This window comes from Rattus norvegicus, chromosome 11 (assembly GCF_021556685.1).
Source record: "Rattus norvegicus strain SHRSP/BbbUtx chromosome 11, alternate assembly SHRSP_T2T, whole genome shotgun sequence".
NCBI lineage: Eukaryota > Metazoa > Chordata > Mammalia > Rodentia > Muridae > Rattus > Rattus norvegicus.
Genome location: NC_141544.1, coordinates 83,984,645 through 84,006,364, shown reverse-complemented (window position 1 = coordinate 84,006,364; position 21,720 = coordinate 83,984,645). Strand labels below are relative to the sequence as shown.

Below are 21,720 nucleotides of genomic sequence, written 5' to 3'. Positions count from 1 at the left end.
TTCTAAAGCTGTGAGAAGATAGCTTTCTGATGATTAAGTAACGAAAAGGCAGGAAGGGAATGGAAGGGAAGGGAAGGGAAGGGAAGGGAAGGGAAGGGAAGGGAAGGGAGGGAAGGGAAGGGAAGGGAAGGGAGGGAAGGGAAGGGAAGGGAAGGGAAGGGAAGGGAAGGGAAGGGAAGGGAAGGGAAGGGAAGGAAGGATAGGTGTGGGGGAGGGGAGGGGAGGATTGAGCCAGCCAATCCCCTGTTTTGCATATTCTTGGAAAGGCCCAAGGGACAGACTGAATAAAGCAAATTACCTTCCCCAGTGTGGAGGGCTTACTTCAATCAGCTGAAAGCCCACTTATACAGAGAGCTGAGCTCAGGTCTGCAACCCCAGTTACATGGGACACTGAGGATCCTAGATTCAAGGTCAGGGTGAGCTACACTAGGAAGAGCACACCTTAACAGAAGAAGAGGGGGAAAGAAGGAAACTCTATGACAGAGCCCTTGCCTAGTTTGCATGACACCCTAGGTTCAACCACAGTAGTGGGGCTGAAGGGGACTCTCCCCTAGTAAGATAGTCTTCTACCTGTCTGCCTCCTGGCCAGGACTTGCTCTCTTTCCTCCTTCAGACACAGAGTAAAACATAATATCCTCTAAGGAGACTCATCCTGAGTGTTTGGGCCCTTGCCAGACTCCAGCATCTCTAAACTAATTCAGAACAATAGATAGATACAGGTGTATAGAATCTTCTTGTCTGTTAAAAACCAAACTTTTGGGGTTGGGGATTTAGCTCAGCGGTAGAGCGCTTGCTTAGCGAGCGCAAGGCCCTGGGTTCAGTCCCCAGCTCCGAAAAAAGAAAGAAAAAAAAAAAAACAAACTTTTTTGAGTCAGTGTTTCTCTGTGGCCCTGACTGTCCTGGAACTCACTCTGTAGACCAGGTTGGCCCCAAACTCACAGAAATTCACCTGCCTCTGCCTCCTGAATGCTGGGATTAAAGGTGTATGCCACCTCTTCAGCCAAAAAATATAAGACACACACATTTATCTTGTGTGTGTGTGTGTGTGTGTGTGTGTGTGCGCGCGTGCGCACGTGCGCGGGTCACAGTACACATATGGCAGTTAGAGGACAACCTGTGGGAGTAGGGTTTCTCCTCCCACCACGTGGATCCCAGGGATCTAACAACTCAGGCTCAGTGACGATGCCTTAACTCACTCAGGTATCTTACTGGCCTTGGTTTTGTTCTCCTGAAGACTCTGACTAATAGAAGGGCGGTAGCATGGGCACATAGCATGGGCACAACGCTTGCATACATGGGGTCCTGAGTCGGGTTCCCAGTACAGCAGGAAATCACTAAGGAAACAACTATAAAAAAAAAAGTCAAATCTCATTCACACGCACATGCACACACACACACACACACACACACACACACACACACACACACACACACACCAGCTCAAGAGAACACAGCTAAAAGGGACAAAGAGCCAGCATGGTGACACAGACCTCTAATCCCCACACGTGGGAGGTAGAGGCAGAAGGATCCAAAATGCAAGGTCAGACTTGACTATGGAGTGAGTTTAAGGCCAGTCTGGGCCGCATGAGACCTTGCCTCAAAAATAAAAACAAAAGCAGAAGGAAAGAATGAGCAGTCATTAAAGAGAAGGATAGATAGTCTTAGACATGGAGAAAATATAGATTGGAAGATATGGGAATGAAATGAGAAAGAGTCCAGTGTTCTACTCTGGTTATACCTGCGCAGAAGGAGGAGGAAGAGAAGGAAGAAGAGGAGGGGGAGGAGTGGGAGGGGGAGGGGGAGGAGGAGGAGGGGGATGAGGAGGAGGAGGGAGAGCAGAGCATGTCTGATGAATGAGAAAGTTATAAACACATTGACAAGTTCCTGCCGTCTGCATGTGCCCCCCACAATCCAGGTGTCCCCCACAATTCACAACCTCCAGGTGGGTATGATAGCTCACGCCTGTAATCGCAGCATTTGGGAGGCAGAGGCAGGAAGACTGATGCAAGTTGCAGGCCAGGCAAGGTTATGTAGTGAGACCATATTTCAAGAACGGCACAAAAGGAGGCTGAGTGGTGAAAGGGTCTGCGCACTGATCTTACAGAGTCCTGAGTTCAGTTCCCAGCACTCACACGTTAGGGGGAGGGCGTGGTGGTAACTCCAGTTCCAGAGGATCCAACACCCATTTCTGGATTCACATATGTGTACACATCCACGCCGAAACATACCACCCCCCCCCCATGATTTAAAAACCCAAAACAACCCAAGGTAAATTCTAACCTCCAAGGTGATGCTATGAGAGTCGAAGTGATGAATTAGTATGTTATGAGTTAGGAGAGTATTCAGAGCTTTTGAGAGGCCCTCCGGAGAGCTGTAGGCCACATGAGTGTACAGTAAGAAGCTACTTGTCATCACTGTCAATGAACCAGGAAATGGTCTTCACCAGACAGAGAGAACTTTGACCTTAGACTTGCCAACTTCCAGAACTGCAAGAATTAAATTCACAGTTAACGAGTCACCTAGTTTATGGTGTTTTATTGTAGCAGACTGAATACACTGGGATATGAAAGAAACTAAGGGCTTACTCCTGGAGGCCAGTCTCCAGCTTTAGGAGTCTGAGACAGGAAGGTCTTGAGTTCAAGGTCAGCCTAGGATTGATAGAGACCGCTGTCTTTGTTTGTTTAAGACAAGGTCTCACTATTTAGCTCTGGCTGTCCTGGAACTTTCTATGTAGACTACAATGTAGGCTTGGTTTTGAACTCATAGAGATGCGCCTGTCTCGGCCTCCTAAGTGCTGGGATTAAAGAGGCATGTTCTACTCTGACATTTAATGTTACCACAACATTCTACCATGACTGGCACAAAAATAGGTAATACTTTAAAAATATGTACTTTATATCTCTGTATCTATCTATCTGCTTTCTATCTGTCTGTGTATGTATACATGCACACAAGTGCTGCCCATGAGGCCAGAAGAAGGCATTGGGTCCCTGAAGCTAGAGTTGCGTGCCGTTGTGAGCCACCTGACTTAGGGCTAGAATCTGAAGCCTGGTCCTCTGCAGGTATACCAAAGGATCTTAACCACTAGGCCATCTCGCTAGCCTTGTAATAATCTTTCTAAAGATCCAAGTATAGTGATGTATGTCTATAGTCTATAACTTGGGAGGCTCAGGCAAGAGAATTGCTACAAGTTTCGGACCAGCAGGAGCTAACAGCAAATTCTAATCTGCCAGGGCTGTCTAGGAAAATCCTATCTCAAGAAACAAACAAAAAACCCAACAACAGCAAACAAACAAACAAACAAAACCACAAGGCAAGAGGGATCAGTTTTAATCACAGTCATCTCTTGCAACACACGGAATCAAAATTTTTACAATGGATAAGAAAATATGGATAATTTCAAAGCTCTTTGCCACCTTTGACTCTTCTATGCTCAGAGAGTCATAGTAGGCAATTTCTTGGCTGTTTCCAAATATTTTTTTCTTCCTGAGATTTTTTCCCCCTAACCTCAACCTCTTCTGAGTGCATGACTACAGGCATGTAGCTCTAAACTGTCTTAAAGCTGTCTTCATATCTAAGAATTGCAATAATTACTCATATATATATATATATCTTATTTATTTATTATTTTATGTGTCTGTTTTGTCTGCATGTATGGGAATGCACTACATAATATATGGCCATTTCCCATGAAGATCAGAAGGAATCAGATCTCCAGGAACTAGAGCTACAAGTGGTTTGAGTTGCCATGTGGGAGCTGGGAATCAAAGCAGGTCCTCTAGAAAAGCAGCCAGCACTTTTAACTGGTAAGCAACAGTCCAGCCCAGAATGCATAGTTTTAATTTTAAAAATTGTATATGCTTGTGGGCAGCATGAATGTGTCCCTTGTGGAGGTCAGAGGACTGTAGATACATTTTTTAGGGGTTTGCTATACCAGTTTAGCCCGTTCTAACTCCCAAATAAGTGACACAGAGGCCCATTAAGTTTATTAGCAAGCTTTAAGCACTGTGACTGGCAGGTTCTAAGCTATTTTAACTCTCTAAGCCACCTACATCCCAGCCCCAGGCACTGTTTTACTTGCAAGTTGAGTCACACCCTGGCTTGCCTTGCTTTATATGTCCTCATGGTGAATTCCTTGGTGACCTGTTCATTGGGACTGCTCCTGGATCATCTGCCTCATGGTCACCTCTTCTCTCCCTTCTTCGTGATTCTTCTCCTCCCTCTCTCTCCCTGGGACCCCTGATGGGGCAGTCTAGCCTTGTTATCTCCTCTGCCCAGTCTTTGGCTGGTCAGCCTTTTATTAACCAATCACGAGTAATTTGAGATCATTTTTTGCACCACTTTGAGACAGGAGAGTCTTCAATATCCATGACAATGCCAGTGTCCAGACTGTAAGTAGATCTCTGGGCACAGAAATCAGCATCGGACTACACAGTACTCCAGAGCCTCCTCCAACAGACGAGAGCCTACAGGATCCAGTTCTTTCCTCCCACCATGTGTGATCTTTGGTCATTAGGCTTGGAAGCAATGCCATCTCACCAGCTCCAGAGTTGTATTTTCAGCAGAATTTCACAGGCCTGGGGGTCCTTCCATGCCACTCCTCTTTGACAGCCACTTTCTGTTGTTGTAAAAATATAAAAAATAAAAAAGTAAGGTTGTCTTTTATCCCTGCTAGATCCGACACCGTGGTGCCCCCAAGATACCTGCTGGATGTCTTAATTCTCAGTCAGCAAAGCCTGTCACCTGCTCTGATCCATCACCTATCACACTGCCAGAGGCCTCTCTCTGAGCCTGGCAGCAATCTCTCTACCTATCTAGTTCCCAAGGCAGGTTTCCATCCTTGGGACACACATCCCAACTCCATGGTGGCCCAGACCAGCCGCCCCACACTCCATTACACTTAAATCTACACATGAAAGAACACACAACACAATAACCTTTGGCCCATTTGATGAGATATAATTGCCCACCTACACATACAAAGCCCAATACACATCCATCCCTTAAGAACATTCGTAACAACCTGTAAAGGTACAGTGTGGAATCTTAACGTCACCCACCATATTGTCCTGCCACGGCTTCTCTCCCTCTCCCTCCTGTCTCTTCCTCCTTTCCGTTCCAGTCCCCTCCTCTTCCTTCAAACTTTTCTCCCACCCATCCTTCCTTCTTGTCCAATGACAGGCTTCCTTCTATCTTGCACCTGCCTCACCTGTGACATCATCCCACATTTCACCCTTTTTTGTCCAATTTTAAAAAAAACAAACCTCTTCTCTCAAATATAAGCTGAGCACAACTATTATCACTTTGTAATTAAAAGCATAAAATATGCCTAACACCTAGTCCAACACTCTATCAGTTAAACAGAACATTTACCTATCCATTACAGCTTAACAAAGGGTTAAATATTTATATTATACCTTTGCTAGCTTGTATACTATCTGATAACTATCCAATAAAATATGTACTTTCAGAGTTAAGCAGCCTGATAGGCTATGAGACTATATCCAGTCTTGAACTCCATCAGAAATCTGAGAATGACCAAATATCTCTACACATAGAAAGCCTAACACGGCTTCTAGAACAGAGAGGTTGTAGAGACAAATCTCTACCAGCACAGTCTCCTGTTAGCAACATGTGAGTGCAAGTCTTCAGCCTTCTGGCCCAAAATCAACTGACAGACTCTTGAAATGCAGATTTTGAAGGGCCGATCACCCTGTCTTGGCAGGGTTTATCACCCAACTATTCTGCATAATTTGTCCTTTTCTGGACAGCATTTGTCTGCAGATGAAACAAGCAGTTTCTGCCCAGGGGCTGCCTAGCCACAAAGTATTGCCTCACCTGGAGTTAGAGATGCCCAACTTCCTCATTAAATCCGCCAAAGGGGAACTGTTAGGAGTAGATATGTCTCAACAAAAGATAAATAACTTTAAATCTCAAATTTTGTGGATTTCTGACGGTTTTGAAAAACATCTATCTATATAAGGTAACTGAACTGTTGTCTTTGTATCTTAAAAGTATCTTGAAAGTTCTCTCACAAAGTCACAGCCATGAATTTGCTATTTGGCCCTTAACTCACAGGTGCAATCAACTCAGAAGTTCGTAATGACACCATTAGGACTGGCTCTAAACCTTGTACTTTTAAACTCTTTTAACAAATAATTTCTATATCAAAACAAAGATATGATTTTAGCTTAGTTACCAAATGAGATTGTGACTGTACAACTCAATCTAGCTAATTCCTCCCTGTTAAATTACAACCATTTCTAAATTCCTCATACAAACAACTTTACAATAACCACTTTCAGCCCCCCCAGGAGATTGGGGCGACGACTCCTCCATAACTTCTTCAAGCTGTACATGGGCGTTGAGATATCCTTGGGGGTAGGGGGGAGGAAGAATGAAGCAAATGCTATAGCGGGATTTGTCCTGACTGGACCCAGCTGAAAGTCCTTGAGACCAGGAATCCAAGTAGGCACATTCTGCAAAATACAGCTCTCAAGACAAAAATTTAGAATCGAGGTATCTTTTTGTTTGATTATCCTGAATCTAATTTTTCAGGTGGTCTACCTCTATCAAATCTGATCAGTATGACTCTGTAATGTTTCCAGAGCCTAATCACACTTTTTGAAAACAAAAGACAAAATCTTTCTCCCAAAATACTGTGTTCCTTAGTCTGTAACCAGAAAAGCTTGTATCTTGCACTCTTTCCCAGAGTAATAATATAACCATAAAACTCAAAGTCACACCCATTATGAAGATTAAACAATTTGTTAAAAAAAGGAAGTAAGCTAAACAATGAACCTGATAGGCTTTTGTACTGTATGATATCAGGAAATGAACCCAAAATTCCCATGGAGCCCACATTTAGAGAATCCAAGCTTCCTGTTGTGGTAAATATCAAAAGTAACCACAAACCCTCGCTAGCCGGCATCAACAAGCCATATGGCCTTTAGCCGGGTTATTTGTAAAACAAACTAAACACCTTCTATCAACTCTAATACCAATAAGCAACGTATCAAACCAGGTCTTTAGCCCAAAATATATCCATTTGTTAAGCTCTCTACCCGGAGCCACAGATTTTTCTTTAACCTTAATAACTTCTATAATATATGTCTGCATTCACTCTGCCTGGTGTTACAGACATTTATCACAACTCTCTACTTGGAGTTAGTGACTAATTTTTCCCTAAGTTCTGAACCGTGGATGAAAATCACCACCTGATTCAGGTAATCTCTTTACTCTCTCCTTAAAAAAAAAACTTAAATGACCTTCTAATAATACCTGCAATTAAGAAGTAGCTTGTCTAACTAGGATTTCAACCCAAAATTCTCGTGGAGCCCACATTAGAAGGAATATGAGTATCCTGAAAGACTTTCTTAACAACTTTCTTTAAAAAGCAGCTTTTAATCTATAACTCTGATCTGCCATTACTTATCACACAGCAGGGGACCTACAGCCAGCACAGTTTGCTTTTGTGTTTGTTTAAAGTTCCCATGCTAGAGACATCATGTGACTCAACATGGCGCTGTCCTCCTTTTAGAAAATAAAACTTTCTCTCAACTCTTAGGATTACTAGTGAATGCTTGCCCATCACATTGGTTCGCCATCTGTTGTTGTAAAAATATAAAAAAAAAAAAAAAAAACAAAACATCGGCTACAGCATTTGCTACATTCTTCCTCCCCGCTACCCCCAAGGATATCTCTTTTTTTTTTTTTTTTTTTTTTTTCTGGAGCTGGGGACCGAACCCAGGGCCTTGCGCTTGCTAGGCAAGCGCTCTACCACTGAGCTAAATCCCCAATCCCAAAGATTTATCTATTTATTATATTTTAGTACACAGCAGAAGAGGGCATCAGATCTCATTACAGATAGTTGTGAGCTACCATATGGTTGCTGGGATTTGAACTCAGGACCTCTGGAAGAGCAGTCAGTGCTTTTTTTAACCACTGAGCCATCTCTCCAGCCCCCCCAAGGATATCTCAACGCCCATGTACAGCTTGAAGAAGTTATGGAGGAGTCGTCGCCCCAATCTCCTGGGGGGGCTGAAAGTGGTTATTGTAAAGTTGTTTGTATGAGGAATTTAGAAATGGTTGTAATTTAACAGGGAGGAATTAGCTAGATTGAGTTGTACAGTCACAATCTCATTTGGTAACTAAGCTAAAATCATATCTTTGTTTTGATATAGAAATTATTTGTTAAAAGAGTTTAAAAGTACAAGGTTTAGAGCCAGTCCTAATGGTGTCATTACGAACTTCTGAGTTGATTGCACCTGTGAGTTAAGGGCCAAATAGCAAATTCATGGCTGTGACTTTGTGAGAGAACTTTCAAGATACTTTTAAGATACAAAGACAACAGTTCAGTTACCTTATATAGATAGATGTTTTTCAAAACCGTCAGAAATCCACAAAATTTGAGATTTAAAGTTATTTATCTTTTGTTGAGACATATCTACTCCTAACAGTTCCCCTTTGGCGGATTTAATGAGGAAGTTGGGCATCTCTAACTCCAGGTGAGGCAATACTTTGTGGCTAGGCAGCCCCTGGGCAGAAACTGCTTGTTTCATCTGCAGACAAATGCTGTCCAGAAAAGGACAAATTATGCAGAATAGTTGGGTGATAAACCCTGCCAAGACAGGGTGATCGGCCCTTCAAAATCTGCATTTCAAGAGTCTGTCAGTTGATTTTGGGCCAGAAGGCTGAAGACTTGCACTCACATGTTGCTAACAGGAGACTGTGCTGGTAGAGATTTGTCTCTACAACCTCTCTGTTCTAGAAGCCGTGTTAGGCTTTCTATGTGTAGAGATATTTGGTCATTCTCAGATTTCTGATGGAGTTCAAGACTGGATATAGTCTCATAGCCTATCAGGCTGCTTAACTCTGAAAGTACATATTTTATTGGATAGTTATCAGATAGTATACAAGCTAGCAAAGGTATAATATAAATATTTAACCCTTTGTTAAGCTGTAATGGATAGGTAAATGTTCTGTTTAACTGATAGAGTGTTGGACTAGGTGTTAGGCATATTTTATGCTTTTAATTACAAAGTGATAATAGTTGTGCTCAGCTTATATTTGAGAGAAGAGGTTTGTTTTTTTTAAAATTGGACAAAAAAGGGTGAAATGTGGGATGATGTCACAGGTGAGGCAGGTGCAAGATAGAAGGAAGCCTGTCATTGGACAAGAAGGAAGGATGGGTGGGAGAAAAGTTTGAAGGAAGAGGAGGGGACTGGAACGGAAAGGAGGAAGAGACAGGAGGGAGAGGGAGAGAAGCCGTGGCAGGACAATATGGTGGGTGACGTTAAGATTCCACACTGTACCTTTACAGGTTGTTACGAATGTTCTTAAGGGATGGATGTGTATTGGGCTTTGTATGTGTAGGTGGGCAATTATATCTCATCAAATGGGCCAAAGGTTATTGTGTTGTGTGTTCTTTCATGTGTAGATTTAAGTGTAATGGAGTGTGGGGCGGCTGGTCTGGGCCACCATGGAGTTGGGATGTGTGTCCCAAGGATGGAAACCTGCCTTGGGAAATAGATAGGTAGAGAGATTGCTGCCAGGCTCAGAGAGAGGCCTCTGGCAGTGTGATAGGTGATGGATCAGAGCAGGTGACAGGCTTTGCTGACTGAGAATTAAGACATCCAGCAGGTATCTTGGGGGCACCACGGTGTCGGATCTAGCAGGGATAAAAGACAACCTTACTTTTTTTATTTTTTATATTTTTACAATAACGACTTTGTTTTGTCCAACGGAGCCATGAAACATCCTTGCTTCCCAAGATAACCAATTCTTTTCATTGGAAGGGATTTGCCAGTTTGATAGAGGTGTTTATGGGAGAACGGGAGGAGGCTGATGCTGGAAAAGTCAAGGAAAGGTGAAGCACACAGTTTGGAAAAGTGTATGGGGGGCGGCGCTCAGTGGTTAAGAGCACTGACTGCTCTTCCAGAGGTCCTGAGTTCAAGTCCCAGCAACCACATGGTGGCTCCCAACCATGTGTAACAGGATCTGACGCCCTCTTCTGGTGTGTCTGAAGATAGTGGCAGTGAACTCGTATACATAGAATGAGTAAATAAATCCTTTTTGAAAAAAGCAAGGAAAATGTGTTTTTTATATTGCTGCAGTTGGAGAAGAGAGACAATGGTTTTAAAGTGTGGTAAATAAGCCAGGCATGGTGGTGCACACCGTGAATCCCAGCACTGAGGAGGTAAATGCTGGTAGATCTCTTGAGTCTGAGGCCATCCTGGGGTACAGAGAGAGAGTTCCAGGACAGCCAAAGCTACACAGAGAAACCCTGTCTCTAAAAACAAAGTGTAGGAGCGACCTAAGTCAGATTCTGAGGAAGCAGGGAGGTATTGGCTGCTTGGTAGGACTACGCAGGATTTCTTTTCTTGATTTTGCCTGCGTTTCCAACAACCCGCGCCTTTCAGTCCTCTTGGTGCCTGGCCCAGAGGACCCACCTCTATTATGAACACTCAAGATGAGAGGAGTCAGCATGGTGGTGGCTCATGCCTGTAATCCTTGTTCTTGGCAGGCTGAGGTAGGAGGATGGCCGTCAAGGATTCCGGATCAGCCTTACCTACATTGTGAGTTCTAGGCCAGCCTGGGCTAAGAGTAAGAACCCACCTAAAAGTAAATAAATAGAGGTAAAAGGAGTAGGAAGCTGAGCATGAGGACAAGGTGGGACTTAGTGATGACGACAGCACAGGACAATTAGGACACTGAGAGCTTCTGGAAGACAGGATCGAGGCCAGAACAAGTTCTTTCTGCATGTCCCTGGCTAGCCTGGAGTTCTCTATGTAGATCCGCTGGCTTAGAAATCACAGAGATCTGCCAGCCTCCGGCTCCCAAATGCTGGGATTAAAGGTGTGGGATGCACCACGCCTAGCTGCGTCTTTTGTTTTAAGACACCAGATTTGAGGTCATAGAAATGAGCACAGTCTCCCCAGGCAGAGTCCTTTCCCCTAGGAAGTTTGTCATTACACCCGAGGGTTAGAAGCTGGAGTGGCCTGCCGTAGCCAGACCAAAAGCACAGACGTCTGAAAGAGGTTGCGTCAGCTTCTTTATGCTGCTGTAACAAATTGCTACCGACCCGAAGGCAGAAACAATTCATTCTTAATACCTTACGTAGTTCTGAAGCCAGAAGTCCACTGGGCCAAGATCAAAGTGGCAACAGGATGTGGAGTTTAGGCCCAGGAGGGTAATCTGTTCCTTGTCTCTTCTGGTAGCTGCCAGCTCTCCTTGGCTTGTGACCACACCATATCCATTGTTAGGCCCGCATCTTCAGATCTCTCTATTTATCTCATGCTGCCTTCTCTCCGTGTACCCTTTGCCCCTCTCTCTTATAGGGATGTATGTGGTTGCTTTTAAAGCCTCCTTGAACCACGCGAAACTGTGATCGAGCTAGAAATGATGGCTCACACCTGGAATGCCAGTACTTGGAAGGCAAAGGTAGGGTGATCGCTACGAGTCTGGGGCCAGCCTGTCTAGCACTCCAGAATAGCCAGGCTAAGTATTAGTTAGTTTTCCATTGTTGTGCCAAAGCACCGTGATCAAGACAGCTTATAAAAGAAGGCATTTAGTTTGGGGTTCATGCTTGCAGTCCGTAGCCATTACAGCAAGAAGCATGGCAGAAGGATCCATGGCCCTGGAGTAATAGCTGAGAGCTTATATCTGAGCACAAACGAGAGAGAGAGAGAGAGAGAGAGAGAGAGAGAGAGAGAGAGAGAGAGAGAGAGAGAGACTAAGAATGGAGTGGGGTGGGGTTGGGGATTTAGCTCAGCGGTAGAGCGCTTGCCTAGGGAGCACAAGGCCCTGGGGTTCGGTCCCCAGCTCCGAAAAAAAGAAAAGAAAAAAAAAAGAATGGAGTGGGGTTTTTGAAACGTCAAAGCCCACCCCTAGTGACACATCTCCTCCAACAAGGCTACACTTAATTTGTCCCAAACAGTTCTATCAACTGGGGACCCAGCATTCAAATATATGAGCCAATGTGGGCCATTCTCATTCAAAACATCACATCAGGACTATACAGTGAGACCGTCTCAAACAAACAAACAAATGTATAAGAAAGATATTTTTAATTATACAGGACAATATAGTAAGACCCTGTCTCAAATAAATAAATAAATATCTTTAATTATACTTGCAAATTTTTTCTCTAAAGGAAGCATGTCTAACCTGTGACCCATGGGCCATATACTTCTAAGGATAGACATACATGTTGCCCAACTATAAATTATAAACTTTAAAGTTATAAATTTTCTTTTCACTCTCTCTCTCTCTCTCTCTCTCTCTCTCTGTTATTCTCTACACAGTTCTCCAATGGGTCAATTCCAGACACCGAACTTGGACAGCTGATACACAGTAAGGGCCTTTGCCCTCTGAGTCTCGGCAGCCTGAAAACAGTCTTCACCCCCTTTGTAAACAGAAAGGCTGAAATGGACCTGCGCGGTGGTGAGACACAGCCCTGTAAGCCACAGGGCTTTCCACCCTGGCGAGCCTGCTCTCAGCTGGAACACCTCTGCAGCTATTCCACTGACCCACAGGACAACTGGAAGCCAAACATTTGTCCTTCTCATCACCTCCTCCGCTCCCTACCGGGAGGGAGCTTTCCTGCGGTTCCTGCGCTCTGGATGGAATGGCGCAGCCGGGATGGGACACTCGTGATATCTAGTGCCAGGACAGAAAAGCTGGCTAAGCCAGTGGTCAAAATGAGAAAGAGTTTGGTAAACATGTGAGGGAGACTGGGGCGGACAGACAGGTCCAGACCTGCCCTATTAGGCAGGAAATGTTGCGTAGGATGTCCTCTCTTCTTCCGCAGATGGCGAGAGGGCAGAAGCCACCTTAGGCAGCTGTGACCCTGTGCTGGATGGAACTGCAGCTGACACAGGCTGCTTCAGGGTATTTAAGTCACTGAAGAATGAAAGGACTTTTAATTCCGGAGAACAGGGGCCTTGGTTTCTATGGTGTAGCTTCTGCTCTTTTTTTTCACAGCCCCACCTAGGCAAGCCTCAACCTTCCTACCCATAGTTCCCTTGTCTGTATTATAAAGCTTGTCTTTCAGCAGCAGTGGGGTATTACCTGCTGTAAACTGAAGAGTTATCGTTAGAGATCTCAGTGCTGAGGAAGCCGGGACTCTTAACTTCGCCACAGAAAACTGTTTTGGGATGAATCAGTATGAAGCAGAACTGGAGTTTACTCAGAAGGGAGAGATTTTAAAACTATGTGAGTCAGCGTGCGCATACGTGTGTGCACGTGCGCGCGCGTGCCTACGTGCGTGCAGATGAAAGCCAGAAGTCTATGTAAGGTGTTTTCCTTAGCTCTCCATCTCTTTTTTGAGACAGGGTCTCTGACTGAACCCAGAACTCATCTTTTCAACATGGCTAGCCCTCCAATAGGCTCTACAGACCTATTTGTCAGTGTACCCTGCCAGTAGTGTACCCCTGTGCCAGGCTTTTACTTGGGACTGAGGATCTGAATTCAAGTCCTTCATGAATGCATGACAAGCCTTTACTAACGTAGCCAGATCCACAGCCCCAGCTCCAGAAAGAGTTTTTTTCTTTTCTTTTCTTTCTTTTTTTTTTTTTTTTCAAGGCAGGTTTTGTCTGTATAGCTCTGTCAATCCTGAAACTTGCTCTGTAGACCAAGCTGGCCTAGAACTCAGTAATCTGCCCATCTCTGCCTCTCCAATGCTAGGATTAAGGACACGCACTACCATACCTAGCCAGAAAGAGAATTTTATCTTAATTAATGGGATTAACAGAACGGTGTTCAGGGAAAGAAGGAGATGGATACCCAAGAGCATGGATATGCACTTCCCAGGATCATCCCAGTTCAGGGCCTTTACAGTAGCCATATATACTAATTTGGTGGCTCCTGAAATTATGTCTTTAAAGTTTGCTAAGGGGCTGGAGAGATGGCGCAGCAGTATTCGCTGCTCTCGAAGAGGACCCAGGTTTGATTCCCAGCACCCGGGTCACATGGCTCACCTGTAACTCCAGTTCCAGGGTGTCAGCACCCTCTGGCCTCCACGGGGACCTGCTTACATGTGGTACATACAAACTCACACAGCCTCACACACACAGAGACATAACTTAAAAGTATGATGGGCATATGACTGTAATCCCAGCAATCGGGAGGCAGAGGTAGACAGAACTCTATGAGTTCAAGGCCAGTCTGGTCTACATAGTGAATCCATGTCTCAACAAACAAACAAAATTGCTAGGAATTTTAATAATTGATTATCAGCTTCTTAAAGGAGCAGGGTATCAGGACCACACACTGACCCTTATTTCCCAATAATCACCATGTTTTAAAAAAAGATTTATTTATTATATATAAGTACACTATAACTGTCTTCAGACACACCAGAAGAGGCCATCGGATCCTGTTACAGATGGTTGTGAGCCACCATGTGGTTGCTGGGAATTGAACTCAGGACCTCTGCAAGAGCAGACAGTGCTCTTAACTGCTGAGCCATCTCTCCAGCCACCACTTTTTTTAAAAATGGGGACTCACTATGTAGACCTGGCTGTCCTGGAACTCATTGTGCAGACCAGGCTAGCCATGAATTCATAGAAATTTGCTTGCTTCTGCCTCATAAGTGCAGAATTAAAGGTGTGTGTCACTTGTGTCCTGTGAGGACCACCTTCTCTTGGGCAGTCCTAATAATCAGAGAAGGAAATGTCAAGTGAGACAGAAAATTGTTTCTTTGTTTGCCGTGGTTATTTTGAACAGAGAATTTTGTCTGTCTGTCTGTCTGTCTGTCTGTCTGTCTGTCTTCTTTTCCAGACAAGGTTTCACTCTGCAGCTCTGGCTGTTCCAGAACTCACTATGTAGACCAAGCTGGATTCAGACTCACAGAGACCCACCTGCTGGGATTAAAGGCCAGCACCAAGCCTGGCTAGGACAGAGGACTCTTAATTCTCAGCTAAATACAGCTTTGCTGACAACTGGGGGACAACTGTCGGGAAATGGGCAACAAAAATCTGCTCTCCACAGAGAGAGCCAAGCATCCTGGGAGAATATGGTTCAAGCAGGGGATGGTAAACACGTCAGGATTAGTCACACTCGTCCTGCTTCCTGAGCTCGGGAAAGTGGATGCTGAAAGGTTTACAGCCATGACCTTGGCTCAACTGCCTCTTGTGGACAGTGTGATGATTCCAGTTAGTATATGTGCAGAGACTGGAGGGCAGATGGCCCAAAGTTAGCCTGGAGCAGGAACAGGGACCATATACTGATCTGTCACCTAAATCCTTGTGCTTACACTGTTCAGGATAAATCAAACTCCCTGCTTATAAGTGGCACCATGGAGAACGGGGCGGGGGAGCTATAACATGTTTGGAAGTACCAATATTTATCACGTAGGTGGGACGCACAGACTTTTAAAAAATATTTTATTCGGGGTCGGGGATTTGGCTCAGTGGTAGAACGCTTGCCTAGGAAGCGCAAGGTCCTGGGTTCGATCCCCAGCCCCGGAAAAAAAAAAAAGAAAAAGAAAAAAAATTTATTCTTTTGTTGTTGTGCTTTGGTGTTTGTTTGTTTGTTTGTTTGTTTGTTTTTGTTCATTTGTTTGAGACAGGATTTCTCTGTGTAGTCCTGGCTGTCCTAGAACTTGCTGTGTAGACCAGGCTAGCCTTGAACTCAGAGACTTGCCTGCCTCTGCCTCCCGAGTGCTAGGATTAAATGCCTGTGCCACCACTGGTAGGATTATTTTATTCTTGATCATGTGTATGTGTATATGCAGGTATCGTACATGTGAGTGCAGGTGACCTCAGAGGCCAGAGGAATCAGATTTTTGCGGAGCTGAAGTTATAGGTGGTTACGAGCGGCCAGATGTGAGTGCTGGGAATTGAACTTGGGTCCTCTGGAAGAGCAATATATGCTCTCAATGACTGAGCCCTTTCTCCAGCCCCATCCCTGAAGTTTTTAGGAAAGCAGGAACATGGCGTCGGCGTGATGCTACGAGATCCCTCTGCTGACAACGGGGTGGACCGGGGTTGGACAGAAGGGCTGGAGACTGTGTCTGAGGCACAGGCTCCTGGGTAACAGAAGCACCACTTGCCTCTGAGCTTTGCTGCGCTAGTGTGGTCTGCACAACTGCAGCCTGAGTGACACCCTGGGCGTGTCAGAAACACAGACGTGTGTGTGTGTGTGTGTGTGTGTGTGTGTGTGTGTGTGTGTGTGTGTGAACCTCACCCTGACTCCTGTAAAAAGGCAGGAGACTCTCTCTCTCTCTCTCTCTCTCTCTCTCTCTCTCTCTCTCTCTCTCTCTCTCTCTCTGTGTGTGTGTATGTGCTTTAAAACCTGGACCTGTCATTTGTTTCTAATCACGGATCCTTCTACGAATCTGAGGAAAGTCAAATGTGGCGGGGGGGGGGGGGGGGTTAGTGCATATGTGTACCAACATAGTACCACTTGGAGCAGATCTACAGAGAAACATCAAGGTCTTCTCTTCACAGGGCTGGGTCTGAAGGAATCCCCACCTCTTGATTTATTAGCAGTTTAGATGAGGGAGGGATGGTAAGGGGTTGGCTGTTCAAGAAAAATTTAAGCCTTAAACACAGGCTGTTGTTTTAGGTGTCTGTACAGAGCTCAGGCAAGGCTCCGCCGTGGCCTCGCTGTGAGGGGGGCAGACTCTGTTCCCATAGTCCCCTCACCCCCTCAGCATTGTTCTCCCAAACCTCTGGTGATCTGAGAGATACCCTGGAGAGACAAAACGGGGCCCACCCTGGCTTCCTTGGGCAGGACAGGGCCTGCCTGTATGTTTTTCTTTAGTTTCAGAAAAGCCAAAATTAGCCTCTCTGTTGTTTCTTTTTCTCAGGAGCCTCTAAATTGTATCTCAGGAAAGGATTATTGTGCTCTGGGGACCCTATCTTATCATGGGGTGTGGCGGTGGCAGGGGGTAGGGGGATGGGCACGAGGGAAATGGTCTTTGACAAATTGGTTCAATTTGGACAATTACATGACTTCCCACCACATAATGCCCACCCCAGCTTTAATAAAGCTATTGTGTCAATTCCCAAATATTTAGTCAAGCAGGAGTCCTAAGAGCTGGGGAGCAATGGGGACTAAAGCACAACCACGTGGATGAACCCCTTTGCTTTTTTTTTTTTTTCTGTCAGTGGTGACAACAGGGAGGCTCTGACTCTGGGACTTGTACATCAGTAGCTTTGAAGGATTGGAAACACAGTCAGACAGGCTGTTAGGGGTCTTCTCTTCTTGGGGTGGGCAGTTCTGTCTGAGGTGTGGGCTCTGGAGGCTGGAGCATTAAAGCCAAGTGTGTGTCTCAACATCGGCTGGGGTCCCTTGCTGACCCCTTCTGAGGAGATATGAAACTATTCTCACGGCAGAAACTGCTCAGAAGGCAAAATCACGTGCCGTGAGCCAGGGAAAAAACTGTGAGCTGAACTGTCAGAGCTGAATGTTTCACACAAAGAATTCAAGGCATGACCAGGCGTTTGCCCTTATGCAACCTTCAAACACTCCTGGGTCTGCGGAGAATGAGCGAGCGTGAGTTCCCGCTGACCTCACTCAGCCGGCTTAGCTCGCCATCGGGGGACAAGGCTGGGGATGGGCAGCAACACGTGAGAACGAGCGTTATCGACGGGGAACACTTTTTCCTCGTGCTCATTCGGTCATCTGTCTGATATGCCTGTGGGTGGAGGTGGGCAGGAGGGAAGGGAGTGTCCAGAAAAGAGCCATGAGGTCATCGGAGCACCAGGCTTCCCTGGCCGACCACGAGCCTCTCAATTGTCTTCCTGGCTTGGATTCCCAGGGGCTGTACCTCCGCTCCCACACTTGCTGGGATTCCCGATTCGGTACTACACATTTTCTTCCATCTCAAACTATGACCGGACAGCCAGACAGGCAATATATTATTTGTCACGAGATTTGAGAGTTATCTGAAAACTACAGCTTGTTTTCAGCTTTGCTGACAGCTCGGATGTATTGGACCCTATCTGAGAGCTATTCCTGCGACATAACCCCTGAGCTAGGAGGGACCGGGTAGGCAGCCCTCCACCCGCCCTGCCCAAGCCCTCTCCACCGTTCTGTGCCGTCTAACTAGGATTTGGGGTTTCTCCCCATTCCTCCACTCCTGATATCACTGAATCAGTATTACTGGTGGGAAGCCTAGACCTGAGAGTCGGCTGTGACCATGATACCCTCAGAGACTGCAATGGGAAGTGGGGGTGGGGTGGGGGAGAGTGCAGGGGTGGGGTGGGGGAGGGTGGGGGTGGGGTGTGTGAGCAGCTGATCTGAGAACTGACTTAGAGCCAGTCTGATTAGTTCCACTGTGGACCGCAGCGTAGAAGTGTGCAGGCAAAAAGAATAAGTATATCGCCTCCCCTCTCTACAGGCGACCTTCAATAACCAATAAGGCTCAATCCTCGTGACACACCGATCCCTTTTCCTGGCTGCATAGAGGTTTTTGCTGGGTTTTGAACAACCACCCACCACAAAGTTTCCAAGCAGAGGTTAGGCATGTGGGAGATTTTCTCCTTCCTTACAGAAGCAAACACCTGCCTTGGAGTCCCAGGTATCTGCTTCCTCAGCTGTTGCTAGTCTTGAAGGGGTTCTCAACAGGTGGGTCTTGACTTCTGGAGGGAGGTCGGGGGTCAAACAACCCTTTCACAGCGATCACCTAAGACCATTGGAAAGCATAATTCATAGCAGTAGCAAAATTACAGTTACGAAGTAACAAGGGAAATAATTTTATGCTTGGGATCACCACAGCATGAGGAACTGTATTAAAGGGTCACAGCATTAGGAAGGTTGAAAACCAATGGTTTAGATGCTTGATAGGAACCACTAAATACAGCCTTCTGAGCCGAAGTCAGGACTCAGAGGACATTTTCTTTAAAAGAACAACCTCACTGTCTGAGAATCCGGATGTATTTTCACCCTAAGGTTCCAAGGTAGTCAAAGAAAAGCAGCAGCCACCTCAGGGCTCTGTGGAGGGGAAAGCCTGCAGTGAGGAGGTTTGACTCGGTGACACGTTTGGAAGCAGCTGGAGGACAGGTAGACAGAGAGGAGCCTCTGCAGGTGAACTACTGTGTCACTCAAGTGTGAGTTCCCTTAGCCAAGGCCAGCAAAGGCCAAAGCTGCCCTGACAGCCTGGGGGGGCCAGCTGAAGACACAGTAGGACCAGTGTCCAACAGTGACACCGTGAGGCAGCCAGCAGTCACAGCAGAGGTAACGACCACTAATGTTTGTTGGTTTTTACTTAGCCATCACTGGTCTCTTACTATTCTTGCTTCCTATGTCCCGCTGTGTTCTATGTGCCTTTCTGTTGTCCGTTTTTATTTATTGACTCATTGTGTTTGGATGCATATGCTTGTCAACAGACATACTTTATATGGCTTATGTAGTCATTTCCTAGAAATATTTGTGTGCAGACTTGCTATGCAGCAGTCTGGCCTTGAACCTCTGATCCTCCTGCCTCCACCTCCAGTGTGCTGGGGCTATGGCTTGTGAACATGCACTACCACACTGGCAAACGTCCAGGCTCTACTGTGAAACTAGAAAAACAAATATGAAAAGATATTTCTACCCTTAGAGTTTGCAAAAAGGTGAACGCAGTTATGGGGTCCCAAACCCAGTCCCTAATTCAGACTACATGAAGGGTTGGGCCAGGAAACATGAATGAAATCTAAACCAAGAACAAGCCACAGGTAATTCTGGTGCAGGGCCAGGGTGGAGGACGATTGCTTTAATTCAGTCACAACCCATGACAAATAGGCAGTCCCATTTCCAGGAATGGTCTAGATTGCTTAGAAGCTTCTGGCAGAGTGTGGCTGAAACTGCCTTTCTGTCATAAAGGGGTGGGGAATTGTGCTCATACATGTGTGAAACATGTATGCACCCATGTGTGAGACATGCATGCACCCATGTATGAGACATGTTTGCACCCATGTGTGAGACATGCATGTACCCATGTGTGAGACATGTATGCACCCATGCACTCTGGGCTCTTGACTTTTCCTCTTGCTGCCTCTACTTGGGAGATCACGATCTGTTTGTTCTTCAAAGACAGACTCAAAGATTGTATCCTTGGTGAATGCCTCCCTGCTCTAGTTTTCAACTGCCCCACCTCTCCTCAGGGTACTATACTCTCATATCCAGACAACACAGCCCAGCACTGGGTGTTATTTATACTTCTTTCAGCCCCAGCAGGGTGGCCTGGACACACTAACTCCTCAGAAAGTGTTAGTTGATGGCTGGAGAGATGGCTCAGAGGTTAGGAGCACTGGTTGCTCTTCCAGAGGTCTTGGTTCAAATCCCAGTACCCACATGTTTTCACAACTGTCTGTAACTCCAGTTCCAGAGGACCTGGCACCTTCACACACACATACATGTAGACAAAAGCATCAATGTATATAAAAATAAATAAAACTTTAAAAGCATTAGTTGAATGGATATAAAGAAAGGGGAGAAACCAAAGAATATGAAGGGATAAGAAAGGCAAAAGGGCTGAAATGTGACACCATTCCTAGCTAGCCAGAGAAGCCTAATTTAATGTTGGCCCCTTGAGAGAATTCGACCTTTGTTCTGCACTGTGACAGCCTGTTGGAGCACTGGCCTGCCTCCCAGTAACTGAGTACAGGGAGAGGTGAAATTACAGTTCTACTAAGCAACATTCCTTGTCTCACAACCCTGTGTGACAGGAAGATATTAATGATCTCATTTTACAGCCCAGGAACAGAGGAAGGTAACAAGCAGTGTAGCTCAGGGTAGGGCACTTACCAAGCTTCCCAAACACCGGTTCCCGTTCTGCTCAGTGAGATCGGTTCTGCCTCTCTGATTCAGTCGTTAAGGCCAATATCTCAGACTGATGGTTCTTCTTTATCAGCTTGACTGGGTTTAGAAGTGCAGCACACCTCAGGGAGAATCTGTGAGGGTGTTTCTAGCAAGGCTTAACCAAGGAGGGCAGACCTGCCCTGAGTGTGGTTGGCTCCATCCCCGTGGGCTGGAGTCCTGCACTAAATAAGAAGAAATGGAGCTGAGCTCAGCATTTACTTCTCTGGGCCCCCTGACTACAAGGGGAGCAGTTGTCCTGCTGCCGTGCACCACCCCCCTACAATGAGGAACTGCATCCCTTCAAACTGTGAGCCTCCCAAAAAAACTCTTCCTCAAGTTGCTTCTGGGTGGATACTTGGTCATAGCGACTAGAAAAGTAACTGATCTAGTCCAGGTCTAGCCCCCGCCCTCCATCTTCTCTGACAGGCCAGGGAGGGCTCCCTTGGGACACTAGCTCACTTGGGACCGTAGGCAAGTCACTAGATTGACGTCAGAGATTTCCTGCCTAAGGCTGCTCAGTGACTGGGGTAACACAACGTGTAGCTCTGCCCCCACATCTCAGGGTCTCCTCAACCATGTGTGCTCACAGTTTTAATTGTACATATGGCTAGGTATTAAAAATGCGCTCCAGCATTAAAAGACAGCAGCCCGGTGAGTTTCAAGGAGAAGCGGAACTGGCCCTGAAAATGGGAAAACCTGATAGAAGGAAAGGCTTTGTGCTGCGGGACAGTGACGGCAGACTTCGGTTTGTGACACTTTGGGGGTTTAAGGGGTCCTTTCATTGCTTCTTAGGAGTCTTTGCATATCGTAGCAGGCAGAAGTGGACGTACATGAGGTTAGTAATGACAGCCACGCCCAGTAGCTCACACTTAAAATGTCAGTAATGAGGAGACTAAAACAGGAGATTCAAGAGCAGCATGGGGGGGTTGG

General features: G+C 45.9%; 2 long non-coding RNA genes across 2 annotated transcripts; one reads left to right on the top strand and one right to left on the bottom strand.

The window, feature by feature from the left end:
* Positions 1–3,315: 3,315 nt before the first annotated feature.
* On the bottom strand, positions 3,316–21,239 carry LOC148002649 (uncharacterized). The gene is made up of 2 exons (XR_015633557.1): positions 20,737–21,239; positions 3,316–4,618 (listed from the first exon to the last, which is right to left on the bottom strand). It is a non-coding gene; the product is annotated as an uncharacterized LOC148002649 (long non-coding RNA).
* LOC120095681 (uncharacterized) lies at positions 9,226–13,578 on the top strand. The gene is made up of 3 exons (XR_015633554.1): positions 9,226–9,285; positions 11,340–11,442; positions 12,306–13,578. It is a non-coding gene; the product is annotated as an uncharacterized LOC120095681 (long non-coding RNA).
* Positions 21,240–21,720: the final 481 nt, after the last annotated feature.